The following is a 15,523-nucleotide window of genomic DNA, read 5'->3' on the forward strand; positions in this document are numbered from 1 at the left end:
ATTTTCTCCTGTGCCACCCCACCCACACTCTGCCCTGTACTTCATGCCAGCTAGCCTTTTGTAAGCTTTTTCCTCTGCCAGTAAGGCCTTCCAAGTCTTCTTTGTCTGGCTGAATCCCACTCCTCCTTTGGGACTGGGTTCAGGCATTTCCTCCTCCTGGCAGCTCTCCCTGTCTTGCCTTCCTACCCTGACTTAGTGAGGGACCCCTCCCTGTGCTCCTGATGTGCCCGTGCTTTCCTCTGTCTTGGCCTTTCCTGCATTTGATAGAATTCTCGTGCCTGCTTCTCCTTCCCTACTCAGTCAGCTTCTTTTTTCTCTACCTTCCCCTGATTAGCACAGGACTTGGCATATTTATAGATTTATTTTAAGAAAGAAAGAAGACTGGGTGACCCAAAGGTACTACTGTCTCCGTGTTGTGTTCTATTTGCGATGCATTTACAAGCAGGACAATTTAGAAACTGGAATTTCTTTGCTATATTTTCCCTCTCTTTCATTTTAAATTGATTGGCAAGGTTACCTCCAGCAGCTCTCTCTTTGGTGAAAGTCTAAAATCGTCCGCATCCATGGTAATGACACGATGTTTTATCAGGCTTTTATTGATGGGGTTTAGATTGCTTTCAGATTTTGTCACAAATGGTGCTGCTCTGAACCTCTGTGCTCATTGTATTAGTTTCCTACTGTTGCTGTAACAAAAGATCGTGAACCTGGTGGTTTATAACAACACAAATTTATAACCTTCCAGTTCTGGAGGTCAGAAATCCAAAACAGATCTCATTGAGCTAAAATCAAGGTGTTGGCGGGGTTATATTTGGCTCTGGAGGCTCTTGGTGAGAATAATTTCTCTTGCCTTTTTTAGTTCTAAAGGCTACTCCATCCCTTGGCTTCTGGCTTCCTTCCACCTTAAAAACCGCAAATGTTGGTTGCGTCTTTTCACACTAACATCGAATCACTTTTCTGATGCCTCTTCTGCCTTCCTCATCCACATTTAATTGACCCTCAGGGTTACGTCGGGCCCACCTGGTATAATCCAGCGGCATCTTATATCAGGTCCGCTGATGAGCAGCCTTCATTCTATCTGCAATCTTTATTACTCCCTGTCATGAACATGACCTACACCTTCTCGGGTTCTGGGGATTTGGATGCAGAAATTTCTAGGGGACCATTATTCAATTTGTCACGGTCTTTACCTTTGAACATTTGTATGATCATCTCTGTGGAATAAATGAATGAGAAATAAACTTGCAGAGTTGTGGGGAGGGGGAGAATGCACAAACAATTTTAACTGCCCCCTTTCAATTTCTACTAGTGCTTGTACTCAAGCCCCTATTTCTTCTCACCCTGACCAACTCTGAATATTTTAGTCTTTTAAAAATCGTTGCCAATCCTGCCGTTAGAAATCCATTAGTACTACAGAATTTGAAAACTAAACAAATCTGACATGTGCTGACATTAAAAAGCTGATGCGACACAGAAGTGTCCACAATTCAAAAGATGATCTTCTTTGCCTTCTCTAAGTGCCGTTAGTCGATGAGTAAAGATGTGGCACAGAATCAATACTAAGGGAAATACCCTATGATGAATATTTTCTTGTTAGCAGTTCATAGATTTACTAATTTATTAATTAGTCCATTAGTATCTATCATATCTTTAATGCATGCCAGTGACCACCTGACCTTTAGGAATTTACAAGCAGTAAAAGGGGTAAGTCACAAGTGAAGGCAGGTGATTTGAAAATTGACTCTGCTTGTGTAAAATCCATCCATACAACTCACATGCTCTAATTCAGAATGGATCCCCTTTATTTTTGACAACTTCACGCTTTTCCTAAATAGTTGGGAATCATACAATATTGCCATATACAATCGCCAAAACTTGTCTGAGTAAAAATCTGTCAAGTCACAGGAAGTGATCTAAAAAACGGATTTTCTGAAGTAAGCCAGTTATAAAAAGGCGAATGTCACTCCAATGAGAGGCCCGGCGTGGTCAAATTCACAAAGAGAAAATAGAATGGTGGCTGCTAGGGGCTGTGGAGAGGGCGAGACGGGAGCCGTTCGATGGGGAGAGCATTTCAGTCTTGCAAGAGGAGAAGAGGTCTGGAGTTTGGTTGCATAACAGTGGGAATGGAATTAATACTACTGAACTGTACTTAAAAAGGAATGAGATGGCAAATTTTATGTCATTTATGTTTTACCACAATTTAAAGAAAAATCTAAAAACAAAACAAAATGAAAAAACAAAAACCAATTAGCTATCTACGAAGCAGTCATTGGAGAGGAAGTTACCGCAAACTTTCATCAGGTGCCAGCTGTGCTGGGCATTTCCAAGCATCATTTCATTTAATCCTCACAACCACCCTGGGTGGTAGCCGTAACTGATACTATGTTGCAGGTGAAGAAACTAAGTAACTTGCCCAGAGTCACACACACTGGAATTTGAGCCCAATTTGTCTTTCTTCTGCATCCTCAGGCCTGACGATGTGTGAGATGAATGTGATTTCCACTGAGTACCATCCTAAATATTCTTTAAAGTAGAAATGCTCTTATTACAAATGACACAAGGACACAATTCCTCAATGAGGATATAAAATTCCTAGAAACATGCACTGGCTTCTCCAGCTAAGGTTTATCTTACTAAATAATTAGAGCTTTAACTTCCTCCCCCCTGCCCCCACTTCCCTCTTTTCTCGTTCTTTGTTTCTTTCATTATTAATGTCTGCATCATGGTCACACAGTCCATGTTGAGGTAACAGTATTAAATTTGCTCCTGCCTGTACCATTCTTTCATTCAGAGAAGGCTGGGAAAGATCTGTAAGGGACAAAGGACATGCCCCGCCCGTCCCCGCTCTGACACAGGCCCTCGATGATGTCACATGAAAAGTCATTTCCTGCTTGATCTTTATCTGTAATGCTGACCAAATTAATAGCTTTACTTCCTTTACTTGTGTGTAATGGAATTTGGAAATAAAAGTAAAATCACTTCCTATGAGGGTTTATATCCTTAAGTCCTTTAAAGTTCACGTACTTGGATGCTTTTTGGTCTCTGGAGACTGTGAGGTTGTTTAATGTAGAAAAGGAGCAAGCCATAGAATGGGCCATGCTGAAATTCAGTGATGGTCATGGCTTACTTACTATCCGTGCTCTGGTGAATGTCTTTCCAACTCCCAAACCTTCTGAAGAATTTGCAAGGAGTAAAACCTGACTCATCCTAGCAGGGAGGTTTCAAAAGTAATTAAAAAGGGTGGATGTTGTTATAAAGTCAATCACCCGCGTGGCCCTTAGAAGATGTCCTCTGCTGCACAGTCAATGATGAGAGCCCCAGATTTAAGAGTCTCCTTTTGGCAAGAGAATCTGGAGATGACTAACCCAAAGGGAGGCCATGGTGTCAAGTGACAAAGCATGCGTGTGAAAATGTCAACTGTCAGGCTCATTCCCTCAGGGTCCCTGTTCCCTAAGGAGAGACAGTGGTGCCCGAATCTGGGACCAGCCTGGAAACTGAGTAGCCACTACCAAAGAGGAGACGTCTGAGTTTACATTTAATCAGTTATAAATGTCCACATTTAGATGCTGTATAATTAAAGTCAAACTAGCAAATAAGCCTTCACTGAAAAACAACTGTCTCCTTTACCCCTTTTTATTCTCACATCTTTTCCCCTTTGTCCCCCTAGATGTATCCATTCATTGTCAGATGTCAAAACAGGGTGCTTTTGATGCAAAAGATGGAGAGTGACATTTGCTGTGCAGAATTAATGGCCTTGAGAATGAAAATACTCAGTCTCCTGACTCTTGACTTTTAAATAGAACTTGTGTCTTTATTCTTCCTCTTATCAACAGGAAGCAGATATACAGCGGACAGAACCTGATGCAAGGCAAGAAGTTTTAAAAGTTATAGATTTTTCTTCAAACTGGGGTTATTTTTGGAAGCTTAACATTCAGCTTGGATTTTTCTAAAATGAGGTTTTTGTTTCTCTGATGATAAAATCAATACATGATAAATAATACCTGAGAAGTATAGGAAAATATTAGAAAAACAATGGCTACTATATTTTGAACAGGTTTACTTTACTAAGTGTGTCGGCCCTCTGGCAGCTCTGTGGGGAAGGCACTGGAACTACTCCCTTTACCCACAAAGGTGCTCAGGCACCAAGAGGGAGGGTCGTGTAGGAAAAGACGGAAATAGTGGAGCGCGATTTAAATCTGGGTCTTCATGGGGCGCCTGGGTGGCTCAGTGGGTTAAAGCCTCTGCCTTCGGCTCAGGCCATGATCCCAGGGTCCTGGGATTGAGCCCCGCATCGGGCTCTCTGCTCTGCAGAGAGCCTGCTTCCTCCCCTCTCTCTCTGCCTGCCTCTCTGCCTGCTTGTGATCTCTGTCTGTCAAATAAATAAATAAAATCTTTAAAAAAAAAAAAAATCTGGGTCTTCAAACTCCAGAGCCTACATTCTTCACAGCAACAGCTTCTTTGGTGTTTGCTTCTTGTTTATAACTATGGAGGTAGGAAAATGTGGGGTTAGATTTAAACATTCTTTATACCAGTACACACTAGTGTACACACCAGTACATTCTACAAGGAGTAGAATGTAGTGGTTATGGGGAAAGGAGGGGAAGAAAAAGGATCATCTCTCCACTGCCTTGGGAGGGACAGCCTCTGGCAGCGTTTCATCTGACATTCCCCTTGTGATCTGGGTGGAGGTGGCTATGATCTTGGTGGGCTGGCCGACCTCTCAAGAGGCCTCTTGAGTCCCTCTTCCACAGTTTCCCTGTGATTTTGTATAGGTCTGATTTTTTTATATGTCTCTATTTGAAGTTACTTGAGTAATTTCTCTTTTCTGTGGCTGAATCTGGACTGATGTGATGTATATAGGAGCGTATGATTTTTATAACTGGAATCTGATACAGATTTACTAATGGCTTTTTTCAATTTAATATTTTCTCATAAACATTTTGGAACTTTCAAAATCAAATGCTTGCCAATAGGGTAAGATCCCTTCATATAAATGTAGCATCATTGACTTTCTATTCCTTTGTTAGTGGACATTTAGATTCTCTCCAGATTTTTTTACTCTCATAAATGAATATTTCTTTAACACAATGTAGTAGTTTTATACTGCTTTCTTAACAGATTAGTACAGACTTGGTGGCTGAAACCACGAGCAACACAAACTTACCTTGCTGCTTTGGAGGCCAGAAGTCCAAAATGAGCTCACTGGGCTAAAATCAAGGTGTTGCCAGGGCTGGAGTCTCCAGGGAAAGATTCCTTCCTTTCCTTGCCTGTTCCAACTTCCTGAAGATGCCCACATTCCCTGATTCATGGCCCCTCCCATCCTGAAAGCCAGCAATGGCTGACTGACTCCTTCTTCTAGGGCATTACGCTAACACTGACTCTTCTGTCCCCCTCCTTCACTTAATAAGGATCCTAGTGATTACGCTGAGGCTACCTGGATAATCCCGGATAACCTCTCCCTCTCAAAATCATCTGATTCACAACTTCAATTCCCTCTGCAACCTGATTCCCTCCTGCCCTGTGTGTAACATAACATATTCACAGGTCCCAGGAATTAGGACACGTGGGACCATTTGTGGAAGCCATTATTCTGCCTACCACATGCAGTAATTCTGATTCTAGGAATCTATCCTGCAAGAAGAATCAGAAACACAGATAAAGGAAATTTTTAAGGCTTCAGTTGTGTCAAATGTAATTATACCGACTTATATCCCATTTGCTAATTTAAAAAATTCCCATCTCGGGGCGCCTGGGTGGCTCAGTGGGTTAAGCCGCTGCCTTCGGCTCAGGTCATGATCTCAGGGTCCTGGGATCGAGTCCCGCATTGGGCTCTCTGCTCGGCAGGGAGCCTGCTTCCCTCTCTCTCTCTCTGCCTGCCTCTCCATCTACTTGTGATTTCTCTGTCAAATAAATAAATAAAATCTTTAAAAAAAAAAATTCCCATCTCATTCTCACCATGTCATGCTAGCATAAAATATTAGTTTCTCAGTATCTTCTTGGTGTAGAAGCTTATATTAATGAGTACAATACCCATGTGTGATAGAAAATTCAGGGAGCACAAGAGAGTCCATGGTGGAAAGCAAGTCTCCTGCTTGCCTGTATCTTCCTATCTCCCCCACAGGCTACCACTGATGCCAGACTTTTATATATCATTGTAGAGATATTCTATACATAGATAAACATTTGTAAGGATATGTTGCTCCTTTTTACACAAATTGTAATACATTGTGCCCATTCTTCTGATCTCCCATAGGTTTTGGAAATAGGATTCATATGGGTAAATAACGTTATTATCTCTGATCTAAAAATTCTGTATGTTCTAAAATAGCCACAATTAATTACAACTTATCTTAGTGAGCGATGAGCCACATAGAGACCTTCTCATCTTTTACTTAAAAGTGTGAGTGCAGGAGTATCTGGGTGGCTCAGTTGGTTCAGCATTTGACTTTTGATTTTGACTCAGGTCATGATCTCAGGGTGGTGAGATTGAGCCCTGCTTTGGGCTCTGCACTGGCTGTGGAGCCTGCTTAGGATTCTCTCTCTCCCTCTGTCCTTTCCCCAGCCTGTGCATGCACTACTTACATTGTCTTTCCCTTACCAAAAAACCAAAACAAAACAAAACAAAAAAAAATCAACAACAATAAAAAAAACTCCAAACCATGAGTGCATTAGAATTTTATTTTTTGTAGATGCAAAATTGCAATGGGCAAAGGTGTGTGGAAACAAGTTCAGTGTTGGGACAGGCCTCTATAACTCCATCACTAGAGCTGAATGTTGTGTTTGTACTATGAAAACAGATGGTATGTCCTGTAATAAGGAAACAGGAGCTCTTTCTAGCCGAGAGAAACTTACAGTGTAATGTATCAAAATGCAGAACAAAGCAGATTTCACTACTATGAATCCATATTTTCATAAAGAATTATCCTGTCACCCCATATAATAACCGCTTTCTGACAGACACTCTATGGTAGCATTCCCCAACCGCATTCTGGAAGGTAATAATTTTAGGGGAGAAAAAAAAAATCTATTATCAACGAAATTCAACCAAGCTGCCTTATATTCAAATAATAATCTATTAAAAAATAGGGGAAAAAAAAACAACAATCAATCGAGCTAGTAGCAAGAAATGAGCACATAGGAATAAACATTCAGTAAATATAAAATAAGCTCTGAAATTTCACAAGAATATTAGAGAGGGTGAATACACTCATATATACACTAAGATGGGGTGGGGTGGGGTAAGCTGTGGTTCTCAGGAACTGTGAGGACAAAGGTCACTGGAACGAGTTAGAAGGAGATTCTCCTGGCCCAGAAAATGTTAGTGAGGGCAGAGTGTGAAGCGATCAGAGATGTATAAACACTGAAGACCAGCCACAGGGGTCTTAAAACAGGCAGAGAATATCGTATAAATTGTCTGGCGTTTCCCCAGACCCAAGCTGCCTTGCCTGGCTACTGATGATATTTCATTTTGTCAGGGCAATGCAATGGGAAGAAGAAAAGGAAGAAGCTGGAAGTATTTGCCCTGCTTTCCACTGCACGTCTTCCTCTCTAGAAACCAGAGCCACAGAAGTAGCTAACTCTACCCGAGTACCTGCTGATGGGTACGCGGGCACACAGAGGGTCACAAATCTAGCAGAAAAGGCTATTGGCTGTTAGTAGAGTGATGGCACCTTGGAAGATACACAGAAGGTATCTCACGTTGGTCCAGCAGAACTTAAAGCATCTTAGCACCTACTTTTGTCTGGTCTCTTGAAACTCCTTCCACCTGTGTGGAGGCCACTGGGTGCTTTTGTGCCAGGGGTCCTTGACACAGTGTATTCTGTGGAAATTAGAAGGGAAGGCTGGTCCCGGGATTGGGAACATCTCTGTGTAATGAGTGCCTTTCCTCCCTAATGCACTATTTGCTTTTAAAGTTTCCTTAGAAACCATGCATATAATACTTAACTCACCCTTGGCTCCATTCTGACATTTTTTGGTGGAAGTCACAAGAACTGTTCTTTTCAACTGTGGCCTTTTGCATCTCCCAGCTTTCTCTTGGTTTTTAAAGTGTGGCCACTCAAGAGGGCCAAGATCTTATTTGTCATGCCAAGATTTGTGTTTGTGCTCTTGGCAGGATGTGCTGTTAACCTCTGAATACTACGTCTCTGAAGGAAAATGATGTGCTCCAGTGACACACTTTACGGTAGAAAGGTTGTTAGCAGGGGCAGACATGATATCAACAGCACGCAGGCCCAGTTCCGTGGTTGTGTGGGGCACCCCTATGCCAAGCCAGTGCAGATGGATAAACTGTCCCCTTCCATTGCCAGGGGAGGGAAGCGCCAACACCCTGTCTCCATCTTTTAGGCCTCCAGGGTTCACTCCCACTTCTCTTGTCTTTGTACCTGCTCTCCTCCCCCACTGCTGCACAACCACTGCCCTCCCCCATTCCCACAGAATGGGGTGGTCTTATGAGCTCTAGTCCTGGCCATCTGAAGAAGGACAGTGATGGAGAAGGGCTTGAAACTTCTTTTTAGTCATGGCTACCTACTTATGACCCAGCCCTGAAGAGACTAGACTCAGCCTTGGGATTTGTAGTCACATCACTAAAACAACCTTTGATTGCAAAATAATTGGTATGTTGGGGTACCTGAGTGGCTCAGTGGGTTAAGCTTCTGCCTTCGGCTCAAGTCATGGTCTCAGGGTCCTGGGATCGAGCCCCGCATTGGGCTCTCTGCTCAGCAGCAGGGAGCCTGCTTCCCCCACTCTCTCTGCCTACTTGTGATTTCTCTCTCTCTGTCAAATAAATAAATAAAATCTTAAAAAAAAATTGGTGTGTTGATTATGGTTACCACACAGAGATGTCTCAACCTTTGCTAAGAGTCTTTCATTACTTATGCCTGAAAGCTCAACCATCATATTTCAGTGATATCTTTTATCATAAATGAAAATCGTTTCTTTTTTCCTGATTAAGAAATATGAACTCACTTTATTTTTTTTTTAAGATTTTATTTATTTATTTGACAGGCAGAGATCACAAGCAGGCAGAGATGCAGGCAGAGAGAGGGGAGGAAGCAGGCTCCCCGCTGAGCAGAGAGCCCGACGCGGGGCTCGATTCCAGGACCCTGAGATTACGACCCGAGCCGAAGGCAGAGGATTTAACCACTGAGCCACCCAGGTGCCCCTATGAACTCACTTTAAAGAATTTTTAAAAATATGGAAAAGGATAAAGGAGAGTGTAACCACCCCCCCACACCCAAAAATAATCTCTGTTAACAGTTTGGGGTCAAGCTCCTAGGTTTTCCCTGTGCATGCACATACATACATTCAGACTTTCTAAAAAAAAAAAAAAAATGTGACTGTACTATTCATGATGTTTGTTCATGACCTATTGCCACACAAGACAACCTAAAACTCAGAGCTATAAAATAGCAACCACTTTGCTATGGCTCATGAATTCTCTGGGTGAGGAGTTTGGACAGGAGACGGCAGTGGTGGCCTGTCTCTAATCCATGAACTCTGGGAGCTCAGCTGGGAAAATTCAAATGGCTGGGGATACCTGGAATATCTGGGGTCTGGAAACATCTGGAAACTTCTTTCTTCTTTCATAGAGCTAGCACCTGGAATTGGAATTCTGAACCCAGCTGGGGTTGTTGACTGTATGTAGCTTTTCCACATGACTTGTGCTTCCTTACAACATGGTGGCCTCAGGGTAGTCAGACTTCTTATATGGTGCCTTGAGGTTCTAAGAGTGAACAGGGTAGAAGTTGTGTGGCCTTTTGTGGTCTAGTCTCGGAAGTTATTTAATGTAATTTCTGCCATACTGTACAGTCAAAGAAGTCACAGGTCCATGGAAATTCCAGGGGAGGGGACAAAGACTCCACTCTGTGGGAGGAGTGTCAAAGAACTTGCAGCTCTACTTTAACATTCTGAAAATCTTTTGTTGTTTTTGCATAACGTAGTATACTGGCTTGAACTATGTTCCCCCAAAAGGTATGTTTAAGTCCTAACTCTTACTACCTATGAATGTAACCTTATTTGAAAATAGGGTTTTTGTAGATACAATGGAGTTATGAAAAGATCATACTAGATGAGGGTAGGCCCAAACCAAAGAATGGTATCCTTATAAAAAGAGAGAGGTTTGGATACAGGCACATGGAGAAGTCTATATGAAGAGAGAGGCAAAGATCGGAGTGATTTCTATAACCCAAGGAATATCAAGGATTACCAGCAACCACCAGAAGCTGGGAAGAGCCAGAAACATCCCCTAGAGCCTTCAGAAAGAACATGACCCTGCTGCCACCTTGAATTTGTATTTGTGTATTTATTTTAATTGGAGTACAGTTGACATACCATGTTACTGGTTTCAGATGTACAACACAATGATTTGACAATTCTATATGTTCTGCTGTGCTTACCCCAAGTGTAGCTCCCATCTGTCATCAGATAATGTTATCACAATGTCATTGATTATATTCTCTATGTGCTTACCCCAAGTGTAGCTCCCATCTGTCATCAGATAATGTTATCACAATGTCATTGATTATATTCTCTATATTCCCCATGGCTTATACATTCCATAACTGGAAACTTGTACCTCCCACTCTCCTTCCCCCATTTTGCCCATGTCCCTTATCCTCCTTCCCTCTGGCAACCATCAGTTTGTTCTCGGTATACATGAGTCTGTTTCTGCTTTCTTTTGCTATTTTTGCTTTTTATATTCCACACATAGGTTTAGACATATGGTATTTACTTTTCTCTGTCTGACTTATTTCCCTAAGCATAATACCATCTATAGCCATCTATGTTGTCACAAATGGCAAGACCTCACTCCTTTTTATGGCTGAGTAATATTCCATTATGCATACATATACCACATCTTCTTTATCTATTCATCTATAGAGGGACACTTGGATTGCTTCCATATTTTGGCTATTGTAAATAATACTGCCATAAACATAGGGGTGCATATTTCTTTTTGAATTTCATTTTTCTCTCTGACACCTCGATTTTGAACTTCTATCCTCCATAACTGTGTGAAAACAAATGTCTGTTTTAAGCCACCACAGTGCTTTGTCCTTTGTCCTTTGTCACAGCAGTCTCAGGAAATGAACACAGTTACCCATATCCGTAGAGATTGCATTGTCATTTCATAGTTGTACAAAGTAACCATTCAATGCTTAATCATCATTTATTTGATCAATCTTAAATAGATCTAAGGAATTTAACTCAATAATTAGCATGACATTATATTCTGTGCAATTAAGTGGGTGACTCATAGCCTTCCTTTCTTTTCCCAATAGGGCCAACACAGTTAGCACAGAGTTAGCATTCAAAAAATATCAATGAACTTATTACCACCACTAAGAGAGTATCAGAAAACAGGAAGTCTGATCACCTACAAGCATTATATTAAAGGATTCCAAATATTAAGGATTTTAGGAAAGTCCTGTCACTTCTGGAAACCTGCTTTGTCAGGTGACCTGAGGAAGAAGGAAAATACTTCAACCTAAGAGAACATTCCCAGAAAGCATTAAATATTTTAAACGGAAAGGGTTATAATACAAAAACGTTAAAACCCACTGTTGTGTACAGATGTGATACTTCCAGGTCCCTGGCCAAAAAAGGAGTTTTAAGCATCAAAACCTCTTTGCCAAGTGTTAAGAAATGATTCAGAAATGTCAGCCTGGCAGACGGCTACGGAAACCTACCCTGTGCCTTACAGACCTTTCCTGCTGTTCCTTTATGACTTCTGGATTGGATGAGGCCTCCTGTGTTTTCCTTCTCAAGTTCAACTATCCGTTTCTTGGCCCCATTTGTGACTTCCTGGACCCAGAGGGAAGGCATGGGGTAAACCTGGAAAGAAACCACGAGCCTCCTCCCTTTCCCTCATAGGGCCAAGTCAGAGCAACAAGGCCGAGCGGCCAGCTCTGGAAGTGGTGAGACAGCAAGCCCTTCCAGTCTCGTGGTTTCTTTCTTCTGCAGACCAGGAGTTGTCTCAAAAAGGGCCTATAGAAAAAAAATAAAATAAAATAAAGCCTGTCTTCATTCTAAGACGCCTGGCAGTGCGTTTGCCGTTTCCAAGGGATCTTCAGCCGCTCTGGGCACAACAGACTGGACAATAGCCACGCAGCTGGAGTCCTGAGTTCTTACTTCAGCCCAGAAACCCAAAGACAGTTGTGCTGCATGAGCAAGGGGTTCATTGAGGACTAAGGGACTGGGTTGTCTTGAAATCTTAACTTTTTCTGAGTATTTGGGAGTGGGTGTCCTCGGAGACCACACTGATGGACGCTTCCTCTTCTCTTGGGGATGAATGGAAATGTACCTGCTACCTGGACCCGTTCTGCATCTGCATGGGCCAGGCTTCTCCTTTGGCTGAGGATTGTGCTGGGCTCCACCAAGGCTAGGCAGACTCAATGTGTGTTTGGGAGAGGGGAGACTGTGTGTGCTGCATGCTCGCTATTGCTGTTCCCCCCAAATGGTAGTGGGCTGATTCTTTGATCCCTATGATATATCAGGCTCTAGGATCAGCCAGAAAACTAATTTGGCTAGAGAGAAGGGTATGGTTGTGGTCACTAAGTATTGCCCCCAGATCTTGTCCCCTTTCCTCCTCCTCCTTCTTCTTCTTTTTCCTCTTCTTCTTCTTATTATTTTTGAGAGAGAGAGAGCTCATGAGAGAGCTCACTCACATGTGGGAGTGGGAGTTGGGGCCGGGAAGGGGCACAGAGAGAGGGAGAGAGAGAATCTTAAGCAGGTTCTACACCCAGTGCAGAGCCCAATGAGGGACTCTGTCTCACGACACTGAGATTATGACCCGAACTAAAATCAAGAGTCGGATGCTTAACCAACCAAGCTACGCAGGCACCCTAAGTCCCCTTTCTTCTTTGCTGCTAGAACACTAATTTGGGGGAGGAACGTAATTGATGGGAGTGATTCCAGCTACCCAGCCCTAGGTTGTTGATTGATTCATGTTGCCACCCTCCTTTTCACCTAAAAGTGACCATGTAATTGTTCTAGCCAATGAGAATTAAGTAGAGGATTCCTAGGGGTTTGAAGAAGGCTTTTCTTTGGCGTAATAAAAAAGGAATATGAGGCTAGCAACACTCTATACTGTTCTGTCTTTTAACTGCCTTGAACTTGGATTTGATGTCTGGAGCTACAGCAATCATTTTGTGACAGTGGGGAGGAAAGGCCTAGGAAATGATCTGTAGACAAGTATGAAGAAAAGGGTGAAGGGGTCCCATAGTCTCTGGTTCCAATGTGGTTGAGCCCCCGAATCAATGGCAGTTAACTGCCAACTCCTCAGTTACTGCTGCCTAAGCTAGTCTTAAGTCTTAATCACCACATAGTTGAATGAATTTCTAAGTGATGAAAGCATGCTTCTCAAATTTAATACCAAAGTACCTTTATTAGTAGAGGTATACTGATGTGGGGCATAGAATATAGCTCAAACTGGCTTTCCATCAGCAAGAAAGACTTTAGATTTTATCTGAAACACACACACACACACACACACACACACACACAGTATATGGAATTTATATTAATGGATAGTTATATTAAGTTATAAAATTATGGCTAGTTATATTAATTTATATATGGATAGTTACATTAATTTATATGGATAATATGGATGGTTATATTAATAGTATGTGGATAGTTATATTAATTTATAAAAATATTGAAACTGTTATCAAGAAAAGAGTGAGACCGACCTTTTTCTTCCACATTGTAAAATTTACGCTGGGAAGAAGCAGTTTTCTTAACCAGGGGCTTTTTTTTTTTTTAAACTCGAGGTGTAATTATATAACATTCTATTAGTTTCAACTGTACAACATACTGATTCGATATTTGCCTATATTTTGAAATGATCACCATAGCAAGTCTAGTTAGATCTGTCACCATACACAGTTACAAAATTATTTTTTGTTGTGATGCAAACTTTTTCGATCTATTCTCTTAGCAACTTCCAAATATGCAGGACAGTGTTATTAACTATAGGCAGGACGCTGTACATTATCCTGGGGCTTTGAGTAGCCCCTGGCACACTGCCCATATCCCCAGAGGTACAAATACCATGGCCTGAAAAATATGAATAAAAGAAGCAGCAGGAGAGAAAGATAAAGAGGTCACTGGATCTAAAAGAACAATGGCCTTGGTGTGCCAGGCTAAGGAGTGTGGACTAAATTCCTTTAGAAATGGGCCACACTACAGAGCACTAGGGAGGTTATGCAAAGCCAAATGTTAGAGTAGTGTGGTGGCAAGATTGGAACTGAGTACATACACAGTAGCAGGTAGGAAACTCCATCGCATGTCAGGTAGGACCAATATCCACTATGAACGGCAGATAAAATAGAAGCTTTACTTAATTAGGTTTTTGTTCCTTCCCCGAGAGCCAAGAAGCAGCTCAGAGGCCAGGAGTCCAGTGCAGGAAAAGAGGCCCATAGCTACATAATGTTATTCCAGTGATCAAGGTCTACATAGCAAACCACCCCAACATAGTGGCCCAAAACAAGAGTGATCCTTCCCTTTCCTCATGAATCTGCAACGAAGGCAGGATGCTGTGGGACAGCTTGTCTCTGCTCCTGATAGCAACCTCTTGGGCAGCCCGAAGGTGGCAGAGCATTCAGTAAGTACGATCTAGAACCCATCCTCAGGCTTGATTACTTGCACGCCTGAGGGCAAATGCTGGCTGTTGCCTGGATCCTCATGAGGCTGTGGTTGGAAACATCGACGTGTGACCACCCAGTGAGATTGCTTGGCTTCCTCGCAGCACGGCAGCTGGCTTCAGACAGGAGTATCCCAAGAGTAGAAGTAGAAGCTGCTTATTTCTTAAGACTTAGATGCAGCGATGGATGCAGAATCGCATTTGGCCAAGTAATCACAGTCTATATGTGGGGGATGGGACATAGACCCCACCCCCTAAAGGGAGGACCACCAAAGAATTCTGGGATCATAATTTAAAGCCACAATAGATGTCATTAGCTAGAGCCTAGTCCCAGAACCCCTGCTGCTGGCAAGGGAGGCTCGGAAATGTAATCTTTATTTGGGGTCCAAAGTCCAGCTAAAAGTGAGAGATTTGTTAAAAAGGAGAGAAGAAAAAGGGGATAGTAGGGATAATTATCAGTCTTTGCCACTGGCAACACATCACAAGTGACTTAAAGACTGGGATTAGGGTGGGAGGAATGGAAATGGACAGGAAAGCTATGTGAGAGATGTCAGGGAAGAAGAATCAGTAGGATTTGAAATTATTCGGGCTAAGGTGTCAGAGTGTCTGCATGCACAAAGGGCTAGAATCACTGAGACCGCCCTCTAGAGACATCCAGCCAGATGCAGAGTCAAAAACTGTCGCATTCACTTCATTCCCAAGACCCATCTGGTCTCAAATGAATCATCTAGACTTTAGGCAAGACCCATATGACCAGGGGTGGCCAGCAGATAAGAGTTTTCATAAATGGTTGCAGTCCTTTCGGCTCCTCTGCTCCCCCGCCGCACCCCTTCAACCTTGTGACTGGTCAATGAATAGAATGTGGTAGAAAGGATGCTGTGT

Source organism: Mustela putorius, unplaced genomic scaffold, assembly GCF_011764305.1.
Source record: "Mustela putorius furo isolate JIRA1106 unplaced genomic scaffold, ASM1176430v1.1 tig00000407_pilon_pilon_pilon, whole genome shotgun sequence".
In the NCBI taxonomy this organism is placed as follows: domain Eukaryota; kingdom Metazoa; phylum Chordata; class Mammalia; order Carnivora; family Mustelidae; genus Mustela; species Mustela putorius.